This window comes from Scomber scombrus, chromosome 21, assembly GCF_963691925.1.
Source record: "Scomber scombrus chromosome 21, fScoSco1.1, whole genome shotgun sequence".
Classification (NCBI taxonomy): domain Eukaryota; kingdom Metazoa; phylum Chordata; class Actinopteri; order Scombriformes; family Scombridae; genus Scomber; species Scomber scombrus.
Genome location: NC_084990.1, coordinates 20,210,918 through 20,227,586, shown reverse-complemented (window position 1 = coordinate 20,227,586; position 16,669 = coordinate 20,210,918). Strand labels below are relative to the sequence as shown.

General features: G+C 38.0%; 8 non-coding genes across 8 annotated transcripts; all 8 read right to left on the bottom strand.

Moving 5' to 3' along the window:
• Positions 1-5,085: 5,085 nt before the first annotated feature.
• LOC134003966 (U5 spliceosomal RNA) lies at positions 5,086-5,199 on the bottom strand. Its single transcript, XR_009927701.1, has one exon. It is a non-coding gene; the product is annotated as a U5 spliceosomal RNA (small nuclear RNA).
• Positions 5,200-6,171: 972 nt separating this feature from the next.
• Positions 6,172-6,285, bottom strand: LOC134003954 (U5 spliceosomal RNA). The gene has a single exon (XR_009927690.1). It is a non-coding gene; the product is annotated as a U5 spliceosomal RNA (small nuclear RNA).
• Positions 6,286-6,840: 555 nt separating this feature from the next.
• Positions 6,841-6,954, bottom strand: LOC134003964 (U5 spliceosomal RNA). Its single transcript, XR_009927699.1, has one exon. It is a non-coding gene; the product is annotated as a U5 spliceosomal RNA (small nuclear RNA).
• A 487-nt stretch (positions 6,955-7,441) lies between these two features.
• On the bottom strand, positions 7,442-7,553 carry LOC134004050 (U5 spliceosomal RNA). Its single transcript, XR_009927780.1, has one exon. It is a non-coding gene; the product is annotated as a U5 spliceosomal RNA (small nuclear RNA).
• Positions 7,554-8,055: 502 nt separating this feature from the next.
• Positions 8,056-8,169, bottom strand: LOC134003952 (U5 spliceosomal RNA). The gene has a single exon (XR_009927688.1). It is a non-coding gene; the product is annotated as a U5 spliceosomal RNA (small nuclear RNA).
• Positions 8,170-8,775: 606 nt separating this feature from the next.
• On the bottom strand, positions 8,776-8,889 carry LOC134003925 (U5 spliceosomal RNA). Its single transcript, XR_009927662.1, has one exon. It is a non-coding gene; the product is annotated as a U5 spliceosomal RNA (small nuclear RNA).
• Positions 8,890-10,371: 1,482 nt separating this feature from the next.
• On the bottom strand, positions 10,372-10,485 carry LOC134003950 (U5 spliceosomal RNA). Its single transcript, XR_009927686.1, has one exon. It is a non-coding gene; the product is annotated as a U5 spliceosomal RNA (small nuclear RNA).
• Positions 10,486-11,253: 768 nt separating this feature from the next.
• Positions 11,254-11,367, bottom strand: LOC134003951 (U5 spliceosomal RNA). The gene has a single exon (XR_009927687.1). It is a non-coding gene; the product is annotated as a U5 spliceosomal RNA (small nuclear RNA).
• Between the last annotated feature and the right edge of the window lie 5,302 nt (positions 11,368-16,669).

Here is a 16,669-nt window from a genome sequence, read left to right as displayed (position 1 = left end):
TCTCCTCCATAGTGAACCGCCCCAGTATGAAGGGCCGCCCTAAAGACTTTGGACTGGTTCTGAAATGGAGGTTTTTTTAAACTCTCTAATTGTTTCCAACCAGTTTTAACAACAAAACCTCAGACATTGTCCTCAGTCTCTAGGAGCAAAGTGTTTACAGATTGATGTGTGAGTCTAAATGGTTTTTTTTACCCAGAAACAGAAGTCGACTATAGAAACTATTTGGAAAAGGGCGGACACCGGATTCTCAAAGGACACTAATGGTTCTGACACAAGCGCTCCGTCTGAAATCACATACTATGCACTACATACCGAAGATGTCTACTATTGTTCAACATACTGTAGTATGTGTCTTTTTGGACACTGAGCTGTAATTAACATGTCACTTACTGAGAGCGTCCCTGCCTGTGGGAGACGTGTAGCCATGCCAACCATAAAGTCTGAACTAACTTTTAAAATATATTTCACCTAGCAAAGTGAAACCTCACTTAACTTGAAGCATTATTGATGTTAAGACAGAGCTGCCGCAGTCATTGTCTGTTATGTTGTTGCTGGCATAGTGTCCAGTGTTGTTGCATGATGTAATATTTCCACGTAAATAGTATGCACTTAACGTACTATTGGTTTCATACTAAAACATCTCACATATTGTCTTAGTGTACTGAACAACATGTTAGTAGGACATTTTAGATGCAGCCAAACGTAAAATCTGAAGCCTGACAACATGGATTTACCTCGCAAAGTAAATTAATCATCTCTCGACCCCTCAGATTTATCTGGTGACCATTTGGAGGGCCCCGACCCTAGGTTGGGAACCACTGGACAAAACTAGCTAACCGTATATAAAGTAGTGTAAACTAGCTCCACCTCCAGCAGCTACAACAGTAACATGCTGCTCTAACACTGATGCTTCACTATTAATAATCTAATGATGTCATATATAATAATATATCAGTCAGAGGGACCAAACCACTACTTTTACTGTAATACTGCATACTACATCACTCATAATACTGCAGTACTTTTACTGTAATACTGCATACTACATCACTCATAATACTGCAGTACTTTTACTGTAATACTGCATACTACATCACTCATAATACTGCAGTACTTTTACTGTAATACTGCATACTACATCACTCATAATACTGCAGTACTTTTACTCAGCTATGATTTCTCATGCAGGACTTTTACTTCTAATAAAATATTTTTACATTGCTATTAATGCTTCTACTTCAGCTGCAATAATTAGTTGATTAATCAGTTGACAGAAAATTAATCACCAACTGTTTTGAATCATTTTGAGTCATTTTTTAAAAGAAAAAATATCAAAATATAATTAGTTCTAGCTTCTTAAATGTGAACATTTCTTGGTTTATGTAGCCCTCTGTGACAGTAAACTAAATCTTTTTGGGTTATGGACTGTTGGTCGGGACAAAACAAAACATTTTAGGTTGGAACTCTGCAGGCTTCGTGAAAGAGTGAATGGTGTTTTTCACATTTTCTGACATTTTATAGACCAAACAACTGTCTGATTATTTGAGTAGCATTAGTGTGAGCCTGATCTTATGAGTATATTTATCATTGCAATAACAAATAAACTACCAGATGTGGTACACCGACTGCATAGGCCATGCCTCTGTTTCGCACCAACATATTAAAGGACAAGAATGATGCTATTCTATATTTTTGTCATTGTCAAGAAATCAACCGAAAAGACCATAACGAACAATATTTTCGGACTTCCTTACCCTCAGCCTCGAGTCAACTTGTCTCCGATGAAAATCCTCAGAAATATCTCATAATTATACAGATATATCTTGAAAGACAGCTAAGCGAATTGATATAACAGCTGGAAACGTTTTTAGGAAATGTTACTCAAACATCAGTAAATAGGGCCTTTGTTGGAGACTATTTTCAGAGGCAAATTAATACACATTTGGTGCTCTAGTGAGTGTTTTGGGCAGCAGGATGTTGTATGTGAGCTTGACTCAAAATAAACTACAGTGGCCACGTTGATTGTGATGAGGGAACAACGTGTTTGCTCATGACAGTACTTGTTCAGGTGGAATTATGGTCCTGCGGGCTGTGAGTAGGCGAACATGCACGGGGGCTGCTTGGAGACGTTTTTATGGCTGTTTCTTTTTATACTTGTATGTAGCTGGTTTGTGCTCGATTCATCGTCGGCTTTGGTCTTTTCATGGGATTTGTTAACAGGAAGGGAAATATAAAATATAGTTCGGCTTTTGTGTCAAGTATTGAGTTCAGGAATGCTTGAAAAGTGTCCAAAAAGTGGAAAATGGGTCGACACAAGTAATGGATAATGGGTTGAAACATCCAGCTACTGCCACTCTAAGTTGTAGTACTAAAATGAATCCAAGCTTGACCGAAAAAGGGGTACTTAATCCCCTCTGATAAGGCTGTTGGCACTTTGGCACTTTGGACATAAAATAAATTGAGAGGAAGGTATCATCAGTAGAATAGGAAGGGTTCATTCACTTAAATACAGTAAAAACACCCAGCTTGTTTATATGAACACCACCAGATTGAGAAGTCTGCTTTTCATGTAATAATGGATTATAGTTGATATGATGAAGAGACATATCAATATTAAAAGTGGTGAACATTTTTGGGGAAAATCCATATCAGACATAAATTACTATTCCAAATAAATTCCAAATGAAAAGCCTTAAATGTGTCCTGCAACTGTTTCTCTCTAGGAGAAAAAATGTCTGATGCTTTCATTTTGAAGCTGACCAGCTGAGCGTCCTGTGTGATTCAGGCTGTCTCTGGCTGACCTGACGCAGCTTCTCGGCTACATCAGCTACCCTCTCCCTCCCTCCCTCCTCCCTCCTTCCCTCCTCCCTCCCTCCTTCCGGATCAACGCTACGGCCGTCACGTGACCTGTCACACAACTGATGTGTGTCACGTTTTAACCGGGAGGAGCTGAGGGACGAGCTGGGGAGGAAGGGCAGGGAATCGTACTTAAAGGGCTTACTGCATTTGTTAATGGCCTGGACGCTCATGATGTTCCTGTGTGTGTGTGTGTGTGTGTGTGTGTGTGTGTGTGTGTGTGTGTGTGTGTGTGTGTGTGTGTGTGTGTGTGTGTGTGTGTGTGTGTACCAGGTATTCCTCATGTTGTGAGGACATCAATCTGTTTTCAAAGTCATGTTGTGGGGACTCACCTCCTATTTTGGGGACAAAAAGCAAGTCCCCTTAATGTAAATCATGAATTTTAGGGTGAAGACTTGATTTAGAGTGAAGGTAAGTTTAAAGTTATCAGGAAGTGAATGTAAGTCAATGCAATGTCCTCTGAAGTGATGAAAACACAGCTCTATGTGTGTGTGTGTGTGTGTGTGTGTGTGTGTGTGTGTGTGTGTGTGTGTGTGTGTGTGTGTGTTAATGTATGTTGTTGCAGGAAAACATGACTGTAATATCCGATCACAGACTAAAGGTACATTTCGCAGCACTTAGGCCTTGACCAGATTAAAACTAGTAAAGTCACTTTACATTCCCAACAAGCACTAACTACAAATAACTATGTCTTATAGAATCCTGAATACAAATATATCATATGCTTAAAATATTTCATTCTTCTCAGAATTGAAGGTTGAAATTAATTCTAACAATATTATATTACGTACTCACAGTGGCAGCAGAAGTTTTAATCCTTTACCAGCGTAGTTAATCGAAATCTACACCTACAGAAATATCTGCAAAATATACTTAAAGTATTAACAGAACAGCCCATTTAAACAGACCATTACATTATTATTATAAACATTACATCATTTGATTATTATTACAGTTTTATACAAATGTAAAATGCATTTAATGTTGTTGCTGGTTATTTTAGAAAAATATGATTTGATTTGTACACAAAGACATTCATATATTATAATATAAGCACACGTTTAACTACCATGTGCTCAGTTATACATTCACAGTGAACATATGCTTGTGAGGTAGGAAGCTAAAGGCTCATACAAAGAGCTCTTCTAAAAACTCAAGACAACATCAACAGACTTACAATAAATATAAATAATTAGAGTGAAAATACCATTAAAAAAAAAAAAATATATATATATATATATATATATATATATATATAATTATATAAAATGTATTTTATGTGTGTAGCATCTTTCATATAGGTTAGTGAAATTCAAAGTATGAAGTAGCATAAAAGAGACACTCAAACTTGTATTTCAGTACTGTTCTGGCAATTTTATATTAAGGAGCACAAACTAATTTGTTGTCTTTCTGATAGTTTATTCAGTCGTCTGCAGACGGACTCCTTGCTGTCTCAAGTGTTGAGATGGCACGAGTGAGCCCAGAGCAGAGGAAATAGTCAGATTATATACAATACATTATCTCGTGAAAGGATGATCTTGTTCTACCATCAGAACAATGTAATCACAATAGTCACGTCATAATGTGTGTACAATCAGGACAATGGTTAGTCAGCAGATTTTAACATACATGGTGTTCACTCAATCAGCATTTCATGTAACATAAGTGGCGTCATGATCAGCACATTATGACACACACATACACCTAATCATATGACTTATTATTTCAAGTTACTCAAATTCCCCAGAACAGCACTTATTATCTTTCATTTCATTATTTTAGCATATTAGCGCCCTATTGACCCCCAACCCTCCAACATGGGAGCAGGACATGAAGAGAGACTGAAGAGACACAAAATCAAGTCTAGTTAATTTATTAATTTCCAAGGGAAGTTTAACTCAGTTTAAAACAAGCTTTAAATCAGGGCTGACGTATAACTTATAACATGACTTATAACATGTTTTCTGACTTTTCAAAGGGGTAACAGAGTCCAGACTATTGGTGTAAGTGTTGTTTCATAGAGTGACCGGCTCTTCTGGGTCCAGGCCACTAGGGGGAGCTCTAGTAGCAGCGGCGGTAGTAGAGGCGTCTGACAATCATCATTGATGCTTTTTGTATTTATTAGTCAACTCACTGTTGCAGTAACATATATCCCCACTATCTGGTGTTTTCTATGAAAGTCTATCCCAGTATTAGTACTTTTTTAAATTGTTTTTCACATTATCAGGAAGCCCCGCAGACGCAGGGCATCAAAAAATTAATTGAAACTCTTACTGTTCCTCTCCACGGAAATCTTTAGTAAAAGGCGAAAGATTTATACGATCTGAAGAGAAACAAGAGTGTACTGCCTTCTTAGAGTTTTACACAGAGACGAGGTTGACGGTGATACCACCTTCAACTATGGTTATAAATTTAAAAAAAAAGAAAAAAAGTATCACAAACACACTAAAGTTATAGGATTTAGAGAGTCAGGAAACAATGAAGATTAAAAGTCAAGTTAACTTATTTATTGTCAAAGAATGTGATAAAATAATCACAGGTATCAGGAGCTGCTTCGGGACTATTTGTGACTATGGACTTGGCTCTATGGGCTTGTTTGGAGACAATAGTTTATATTTTTCTCATTTGCACTCTGCTCTCCTGAACTCATGCTTAAATACACAAGCTTTAAACCAGGACTGAATTATAACTTCCATGTTTTCTGACTTTTCAAAGGGGTAACAGAGTCCAGACTATTGGTGTAAGTGTAGTTTAATAAAGTGACCAGCTCTTCTGGGTCCAGACCAGTAGGTGGAGCTCTAGTGGCAGCGGAGGTAGTAGAGGCGTCTGACAATGATCATTGATGCGTTTTGTATTTATTAGTCAACTCACTGCTGCAATAATATATTTTCCACTATCTGGTGTTTTCTAGGAACGTTTAACCCAGTTAGAAGATTTTTTTGTTGTTTTTCACAATGTTAGGAAGCCCCACAAACGCAGGGCATCAAAAATTCATTGAAACTCTTAGCTTTAAACCAGGGCTGAATTATAACTTATAACATGACTTATAACATGTTTTCTGAATTTTCAAAGGGGTAACAGAGTCCAGACTATTGGTGCAAGTGTAGTTTAACCCTCCTGTCGTCCTCGAGTCAAGGAAAGAAAGAAAGAAAGAAAGAAAGAAAGAAAGAAAGAAAGAAAGAAAGAAAGAAAGAAAGATGTATTTATTACTGTCAACTCACTGCTGCAATAATATATTTCACCACTATGTGGTGTTTTCAATGCAAGTCTAAACCAGTCAGAAGATTTTCTTGGTTGTTTTTCACAGTATTAGGAAGCCCCACAAACGCAGGGCATCAAAAAATTAATTGAAACTCTTAGTGTTCCTCTCCACGGAAATCTTTAGTAAAAGGCGAAAGATTTATACGATCTGAAGAGAAACAAGAGTGTACTGCCTTATTGGAGTTTTACACAGAGAGCAGATTGACGGTGATACCACCTTCAGTTATGGTTGTAAATTAAAAAAGAAACACAAACACAAACACACTAAAGTTATAGGATTTAGTGAGTCAGGAAACAATGAAGATTAAAAGTCAAGTTAATTTATTTATTGTCAAAGAATCTGATAAAATAATCACAGGTATCAGGAGCTGCTTCGGGACTATTTGTGACTATGGACTTGGCTCCAGTCCAGACTATTGGTGCGAGTGCAGTTCAACCCTCCTGTTGTCCTCAAATCAAGGAAGGAAGGAAGGAAGGAAGGAAGGAAGGAAGGAAGGAAGGAAGGAAGGAAGGAAGGAAGGAAGGAAGGAAGGAAGGAAGGAAGGAAGGAAGGAAGGAAGGAAGGAAGGAAGGAAGGAAGGATGGATGGATGGATGGATGGATGGATGTATTTAATACTGTCAACTCACTGCTGCAGTAACATATTTCGCCACTATCTGATGTTTTTAAGGATAGTCTAACTCAGGTTAATAACGTTTTGGATTGTTTTTCACATTATTAGGAAGCCCCACATGCGCAGGGCATCAAAAAATTGATTGAAACTCTTAGTGTTCCTCTCCACGGAAATCTTTAGTAAAAGGCGAAAGATTTATACGATCTGAAGAAAAACAAGAGTGTACTGCCGTGTTGAAGTTTTACAGAGAGACCAGGTTGACGGTGATACCACCTTCAGTTATGGTTGTGAATTTAAAACTAAAATGATAGGATTTAGTGAGTCAGGAAACAATGAAGATTAAAAGTCAAGTTAATTTATTTATTGTCAAAGAATCTGATAAAATAATCACAGGTATCAGCAGCTGCTTCGGGACTATTTGTGACTATGGACTTGGCTCCAGTCCAGACTATTGGTGCGAGTGCAGTTCAACCCTCCTGTTGTCCTCAAATCAAGGAAGGAAGGAAGGAAGGAAGGAAGGAAGGAAGGAAGGAAGGAAGGAAGGAAGGAAGGAAGGAAGGAAGGAAGGAAGGAAGGATGGATGGATGGATGGATGTATTTAATACTGTCAACTCACTGCTGCAGTAACATATTTCACCACTATCTGGTGTTTTTAAGGATAGTCTAACTCAGTTTAATAACATTTTGGATTGTTTTTCACATTATTAGGAAGCCCCACAAACGCAGGGCATCAAAAATTGATTGAAACTCTTAGTGTTCCTCTCCACGGAAATCTTTAGTAAAAGGCGAAAGATTTATACGATCTGAAGAAAAACAAGAGTGTACTGTCGTGTTGAAGTTTTACAGAGAGACCAGGTTGACGGTGATACCACCTTCAGTTATGGTTGTGAATTTAAAACTAAAATGATAGGATTTAGTGAGTCAGGAAACAATGAAGATTAAAAGTCAAGTTAATTTATTTATTGTCAAAGAATGTGATAAAATAATCACAGGTATCAGGAGCTGCTTCGGGACTATTTGTGACTATGGACTTGGCTCCAGTCCAGACTATTGGTGCGAGTGCAGTTCAACCCTCCTGTTGTCCTCAAGTCAAGGAAGGAAGGAAGGAAGGAAGGAAGGAAGGAAGGAAGGAAGGAAGGAAGGAAGGAAGGAAGGAAGGAAGGAAGGAAGGAAGGAAGGAAGGAAGGAAGGAAGGCTGGATGGATGGATGGATTTATTACTGTCAACTCACTGCTGCAGTAACATATTTCGACACTATCTGGTGTTTTTGAGGGTAGTCTAACTCAGTTTAATAACATTTTGGATTGTTTTTCACATTGTTAGGAAGCCCCACATGCGCAGGGCATCAAAAAATTGATTGAAACTCTTAGTGTTCCTCTCCACGGAAATCTTTAGTAAAAGGCGAAAGATTTATACGATCTGAAGAGAAACAAGAGTGTACTGCCTTATTGAAGTTTTACACAGAGACGATGTTGACGGTGATACCACCTTCAGTCATGGTTGTGAATTTTAAAAAAAAGTATCACAAACACACTAAAGTTATAGGATTTAGAGAGTCAGGAAACAATGAAGATTAAAAGTCAAGTTAATTTATTTATTATCAAAGAATGTGATAAAATAATCACAGGTATCAGGAGCTGCTTCGGGACTATTTGTGACTATGGACTTGGCTCTATGGGCTTGTTTGGAGACAATAGTTTATATTTTTCTCATTTGCACTCTGCTCTCCTGAACTCATGCTTAAATACACAAGTTTTAAACCAGGGCTGAATTATAACTTCCATGTTTTCTGACTTTTCAAAGGGGTAACAGAGTCCAGACTATTGGTGCAAGTGTAGTTTCATAGAGTGACCAGCTCTTCTGGGTCCAGACCAGCAGGGGAGCCTCTAGTGGCAGCGGAGGTAGTAGAGGCGTCTGACAATGATCATTGATGCTTTTCGTATTTATTAGTAAACTCACTGCTGCAATAATATATTTCCCCACTGTTTCAATGGAAATCTATCCTACATTAATGAATGTATTTATTGCTTTTCACATTAGTAGGAAGCCCCACAAACGTAGGGCATCAAAAAATTAATTGAAACTCTTAGTGTTCCTCTCCACGGAAATCTTTAGTAAAAGGCGAAAGATTTATACGATCTGAAGAGAAACAAGAGTGTACTGCCTTGTTGAAGTTTTACACAGAGACGAGACTGGCGGTGATACCACCTTCAGTTATGGTTGTAAATTTAAAAAAGAAAGACTAGTTATAATAAAATCATGACCATGTACATGTGTAGGTCCAACGACTGACTGGGTAAGACTGAAAGAGCCCATTAAAAATAATATTACAGTGTTTAATAGACTGCAGATGTGCATATTTTTGGATTTGGGTGTTATAAAAAACAAGAAATCACAGAGTTGATCTACCAAAATCCTTAAAAAATGAAGGAGGTCAGTGTATAAGTGAACAAAGCACTTGAATTCATCATTTTCACTTTAATCTGTGCAATAAGAAAATCACCTCCGGTATTTATTACCACTCAATACCAATATTACTCTTGTAAATAATGTCACGATTATTTGTAATACGTATTTTTACTGTTATTGTTCTTATTGTTTATATTTATTATGTATTGTTCTTTATACTTGTTCTTATTGCTGCTCTTATATTTTATTTTCAAGATTCAAGATTTATTTTATTGTCACTCAAACACCATTTCAGCAAAGATACAGTGCCGAACGAAATTACGTTGCATAAACTTCAACCATGAAACAAGAAAATATAAAAACACCATCAAGTGAACAAGGAAAGTAAAGTGCAGCAGTTTTGAGCATAAAATAGTATAAAAGATATAAAAGGGCAACAATGTGTAAAAGGAATATAAACATTTCAAGTAATGATTAAAAAAAAAAAGTTAAATATATTGCACATATGTAAAAAGTTCTGTACTTGCATTCAAACAGTTTTCTGTGAAAAAAGTAGCTGTATTTATTATTATTATTATATTATTTTGCTGTACACTTGCTGCTGTAACAATGCAACAATTTCCCCATTGTGGGACTAATAAAGGAATATCTTATCTCTTATCGTTCAATCATGCACAATAGTAGTCAAAACTTAAGTATATTCGACAGTAGACATGAGTTTGCTACTAAAAAAACACAATGACCAGTTATACCAGTTATACGATATTTATATAGACAGATAAATAGATACACATAATGTTACTATTCTGCTACTATATGTTTACTACTACTGGATTGTTTTGCTTGTATACTTATCATTTTTATTGTTATTTATTCCTATCATTGGTGCTTTTTGTATTTATTAGTCAACTCACTGCTGCAATAATATATTTCCCCACTATCTGGTGTTTTCTAGGGAAGTCTATCCCACTTTAATGATTGCTTTTATTGTTTTGTCTGACAGTAAAAGAGGTGATAAGACTTGACCTTATTACCAGGTAGAATGGGTTTAGGAGTGAAGCAGAGGGGGGGGAATAAAAAAAAATCCCGATGGTTAGATAAATCGACAATGTTAATTTACTTAAAGACAGTAGTTAGAATAAGATCATGACCATATACGTGTGTAGAGCCAACGACTTACTGGGTAAGGGAAAGTCTAACCCAGTTAAATTTACTTTTTCACATTATTAGGAAGCCCCACAGACGCAGGGCATCAAAAAATTAATTGAAACTCTTAATGTTCCTCTCCACGGAAATCTTTAGTAAAAGGCGAAAGATTTATACGATCTGAAGAGAAACAAGAGTGTACTGCCTAATTGGAGTTTTACACAGAGACCAGATTGACGGTGATACCACCTTCAGTTATGGTTGTGAATTTAAAACAATAAAGTATCACAAACACACTAAAATTATAGGATTTAGTGAGTCAGGAAACAATGAAGATTAAAAGTCAAGTTAATTTATTTATTGTCAAAGAATCTGATAAAATAATCACAGGTATCAGGAGCTGCTTCGGGACTATTTGTGACTATGGACTTGGCTCTATGGGCTTGTTTGGAGACGATAGTTTATATTTTTCTCATTTGCACTCTGCTCTCCTGAACTCATGCTTAAATACACAAGCTTTAAACCAGGGCTGAATTATAACTTCCATGTTTTCTGACTTTTCAAAGGGGTAACAGAGTGGAGACTATTGGTGCAAGTGTAATTTAATAGAGTGACCAGCTCTTCTGGCACCAGACCAGCAGGGGGAGCTCTTCTAGTGGCAGCGGAGGTAGTAGAAGCGTCTGACAGTAAAAGAGATGATAAACCTGGACCTTATTACCAGGTAAATGGGTTTAGGAGTGAGGCAGATACACATAATGTTAGTATTCTGCTACTAAATTTACTACTATTGGATTATTTTGCTTGTATACTTATTATTTTTAATGTTCTCATTAATTTCCATTGATGCTTTTTGTATTTATTAGTGTCAACTCAATGCTGCAGTAACATATTTCCCCACTAACTGGTGTTTGCTCGGGATGTCTATCTTTGTTTAGAAGTGTTTATTTTTGTTTTTCACATTATTAGGAAGCCCCACATACGCAGGGCATCAAAAAATTAATTGAAACTCTTAGTGTTCCTCTCCACGGAAATCTTTAGTAAAAGGCGAAAGATTTATACGATCTGAAGAGAAACAAGAGTGTACTGCCTTGTTGAAGTTTTACACAGAGACGAGGTTGACGGTGATACCACCTTCAATTATGGTTATAAATTAAAAAAAAAAAAAAAAAGTATCACAAACACACTAAAGTTATAGGATTCAGTAAGTCAGGAAACAATTAGGAGGAAATGCAGCTAAAAACGACACTTAAATGTAAAAAACAACGTGATTATTTACTTTATCGCTCTAAGCCGCAATGCATGATGGGACGGTGTTACCTTTAAATTACCGTAATATTTTAAAAGTTTTTTACTTGCATTCAAACATAATCTGAAACGTACACGGCAACTATATGGCATGATTTATACCCGCTGTGTGTTAATAATCTCATTTTTTATTTAAAGTGTGTGTGTGTGTGTGTGTCTTAAACGTAACACACACACACACACACACACACACACACAGATTTACCCTAATTTTAACAATAACCATTACTTTCCTAACCAAATTTTAACCACAGACCCCAAAAAACAGCGTTTTACTAACTGAGGACAAAGCAGTCCCTAATTAACTGTGCTTAAGTGTAACATTTGTGCAAATGAGATCAAACAATAGGCTACATTCATTCATTTGTAGTCATAGTTGTAATGAGTCAGCAGGTGGTGCTATTTCTTCCTATAAACTCAAAAGACGAACTATTCAACCTCTTCTACCTGTGACCAGGCCAGCTGACAGTCTTGCCTGGGCCCGGGAAGAGATCATCTTAGATGGGCCCCCACGCACCCGGATTTGTCATTTTCCCTTGCTCTTCCTCTCCTCTCCTCTTCTCTCCTCTGCTCTTCCTCTCCTCTCCTCAGTGTTGGGGAAGCTACTTTGCAAGCATACCTTGTAAAACTACATGTAGTTCAGCCTGACAGTAGTTTGAACAAACTACCCCTGGAGAAATGTAGTTTGTAAAACTACAGCTTTAGCAACTACTTATACTCATTATACTCATTTAACTCAGCGTTAAATAAATCAACATGTGGTCTATATGAAACTAAATATAATAGCCTACAAAAAATTCACATGCCAGCAGAAATATGCCTCTCAACTCAGTTTTATTTTTTTAAAGAAAAAAAGCTGACATGTTGGTCAACATACTGTAGGTTCACCATAGACATGTTGGGTAATATAAAGAGAAAATGAAAATCCTACCCCAATACCCACATGTAAATCAGAAATGTAAATCAGTCTACAAAAAATGTAATAAAAAACCCAAAGAGGCAGACATATTCTAGATCGGTGTGTCTTGAACAACAATGTTGGCATGTCATGACATGATTCATGCCTTTTTTAATTTTTTTTTATTTAAAATAACATTTATATTATATAGGTCTTTTTTTAATAAAAAATATTTCATGTGCAGGTGGTCGAGTGGTTAGAGCACATGCCATATACGCTGCTAAATAAAGGCGTCCATGCCAACAAAAATATTTCATGTTATTGACCAAAATTGTAGTTTGTAAATTGAGTAGTTAAACTACAAAAAATGACCCAAAAAGTAGTTGAAATACTTGACGCAGCACAACATATGGATGTAGTTTAACTACCAGCAAGTTACAGCAAATTGTAGTTAAGCTATGTAGTTCAACTACGTGTAGTTTAAGTCTAACCAACACTGCCTCTCCTCTGCTCTTCCTACTCCTACTCTATCAGACTCGGTCATTTTAGTGGGCCATAGTGCAGGATCGCTGAAATACTTAGGTAAAGTTAGAAAGAGATTGGCAGATTCGAACTTCAGCTATCAATAGCTCACAAACGAAACATTGTTAAAACATAAAAAATGTCTCTTTCCTATCGTAGTAAGGTAGACTATTGACTACAAACACGTTTTCGCCAAAACGAGTCGTCCTCCAGGCTGCAGGAAATATATTGCTCTCTATGCGTTGCGGGCGGAGAGGCGAGCGCTTAGGGACCGTTTACAAATTGCAGTACCAAAGCGAAAAATATTCAATATCTCCACTTTTATTCACTGTAGTCTCACCAAATTCACTCCACACACCAACGGTCACCTGATAATCACACTACAACAGTTATTTTTACAAAATGTGCTTGTGTATAATACTTCAATATCATCACTGTCATGTGCTGTCGTTCCATTGATTTCCCTTCAATAGCTTCAATATTATACACAGTAGTCTTCACTATATTCACTCCACACAACAAGGGTCACCTGATAATCATACTACAACAGTTATTTCAGAAAATTTTGTTTTTGTTTATTTTTGGGTAATTTTATTGTGAAAAATCATCAATAGCGTTAATATTATACACTGTATACCCCATCCTGAGGAGGGCGGAAAGGGCGCAGCTCAAGAGATTGGTTGGCGTGGGACTCAGACCAGACCTTAGGATGGAATGCAGGATTAGGGCACAGCAGCACTCCAGCATTCCCAGGCAAGAAGCGGCAGCACTCTTCACGGAACGGAGGGAAGGCATACAGGAGGCCCAGTGGCCACTGATGTGCCATCGCATCCGTCCCTAAGGGAGGATTGTCCCTCCCCATGGAGAAAAAGAGGGGACAATGAGTGTTCTCCCTGGATGCAAAAAGATCTGCCACGGCTGTGCCGTAGCGATCCCATATTCCGCTCACAACCTCTGGATGCAGCTGCCACTCTCCGGGAAGGGGTCCCCCCCTGGAGAGCCGATCTACAGCAAGGTTCTCCCGACCCGGCACGTATGTGGCCCTCAGGGACTTGAACTGGGGATGAGCCCACTCCCATATTGCCCTAGCCAATCTGCACAGGCGAGGGGAACCTAGACCCCCTTGCCTGTTGATATATGCCGCCGCTACTGTACTGTCTGTTCTCACCAGCACATGGCGGTCCTGTAGCTCTGGCAGGAAGTGCAGAAGAGCCAAATGGATAGCCTGCAGCTCCAAAACATTTATGTGCTGCGCTAACCAGGGTCCGTGCCAAAGGCCGCTGATGCCCTTGCCTTCGTGGACAGCTCCCCAGCCTACCAGGGATGCATCTGATGACACCACTGGCGACGAAACACAAGCCCCAGTATCGTCCCACGTGCCAAGTTGGTCGGCCGCCGCCACCAACGGAGAGCCACACACAGTCTGCGCATCACCAATACGCTGGCCTGCAGATTCCTCTGTGGGCAAAATCCAAGGTCTAGGAGGCAGCGCTGCACTGGGCGCATGTTCAGAAGAGCCAGGGGTATGACATGCACTGTGGCTGCCATTAACCCCAAGAGGCGGAGACATAGCCAGGTCACCCTAGCCCCAAGCCGGAACTGGGACAAGCAAGCCCTGAGGGCGGCCTGTCTCACAGGAGTCAAGTAAAGAGTCCCTGCCCTGGCATCCAAACACATGCCTAGGAACTCCGTGGACTGTGAGGGCTGGAGCCTGCTCTTCTTCCTGTTGAGGTGCAGGCCTAGGTACTCTAAGTGCGGCTGGAGACGAGCCACATCTCTGCGGCACTGCCCCTCCGAGCGAGCACACATGTTGGCTGGGCTCCAAAAGCACCCGTAGATCACTGGAAGCAGCAGAACCTAATTGAGGTGGTCTTGGCTGTGGGGCTGGTCCCGGCCCCGCCGGATCATACCAGACATCTCTTGTGTGACCGGCAAACCGGTGTCACAAGCCGCCACGCTTTCACCAGCCCGGGTAGCAAAGACAGTCGCAGCAATCCAGAGAGGGGCCCGTAGACCAGCTCTCCCAAACTCAAAGTAAGTGGATATTGTGCACACAAGCCGTCTAAACCCCCCCCCCCACATATGGAATATGTAGAATGGAGAGATAGTCTTGACACGATATAGAACATGTGTTAGAATATATATCAATAATTTTTCCTCAAGCTATTTTTTTATATTCAAGGTCAAATGTTATCCACCAATAAGAAAATGTAATAGACCTAAGGAGAACACCAATGCCCATGTTGCAAATATTTAAATCACTCCAGTTCTGAAAAAAAAAAAAGTTGATTGTTTCAGACATTACTGTCAATACTGTAAAAGGAGCTCACACCTGAGTCAGAGTCATTTGAAAAGCTTAATAAATGGTTAGATTGCCATCACCTATCAAATAATGAAAAACTATGTACAGATGTTTCAGTTGTGCAAATGTAGCATGATTTTGGTGAGTATACAGTGTATAATATTAACGCTATTGACGACTTTTCACAATAAAATTCCCCAAAAATATGCAAAAAGATTATTTTTTCTGAAATGACTGTTGTAGTACGATTATCAGGTGACCCTTGTTGTGTATCATGATTTTGGTCATCCTACAGTGTATAATATTAACGCTATTGACGATTTTTCACAATAAAATTCCCCTAAAATATGCAAAAAGTTTTTTTTCTGAAATGACTGTTGTAGTATGATTATCAGGTGACCCTTGTTGTGTATCATGATTTTGGTCATCCTACAGTGCATAATATTAACGCTATTGACGATATTTCAAAATAAAATTCCCCTAAAATATGCAATTTTTTTTTTCCTGAAATAACTGTTGTAGTATGATTATCAGGTGACCATTGTTGTGTAGCATGATTTTGGTGAGTATACAGTGTATAATATTAACGCTATTGACGATTTTTCACAATAAAATTCCCCAAAAATATGCAAAAAAAAAAATTTCTGAAATGACTGTTGTAGTATGATTATCAGGTGACCATTGTTTAGTAGCATAATTTTGGTGAGTATACAGTGTATAATATTAACGCTATTGACGATTTTTCACAATAAAATTCCCCAAAAATATGCAAAAATATTTTTTTTCTGAAATGACTGTTGTAGTATGATTATCAGGTGACCCTTGTTGTGTATCATGATTTTGGTCATCCTACAGTGTATAATATTAACGCTATTGACGATTTTTCACAATAAAATTCCCCAGAAATATGCAAACTTTTTTTCCCCCTGAAATTACTGTTGTAGTATGATTATCAGGTGACCCTTGTTGTGTAGCATAATTTTGGTGAGTATACAGTGTATAATATTAACGCTATTGACGATTTTTCACAATAAAATTCCCCAAAAATATGCAAAAAGATATTTTTTTTCTGAAATGACTGTTGTAGTATGATTATCAGGTGACCCTTGTTGTGTATCATGATTTTGGTCATCCTACAGTGCATAATATTAACGCTATTGACGATATTTCAAAATAAAATTCCCCTAAAATATGCAATTTTTTTTTTCCTGAAATAACTGTTGTAGTATGATTATCAGGTGACCATTGTTGTGTAGCATGATTTTGGTGAGTATACAGTGTATAATATTAACGCTATTGACGATTTTTCACAATAAAATTCCCCAAAAATATGCAAAAAAAAAAATTTCTGAAATGA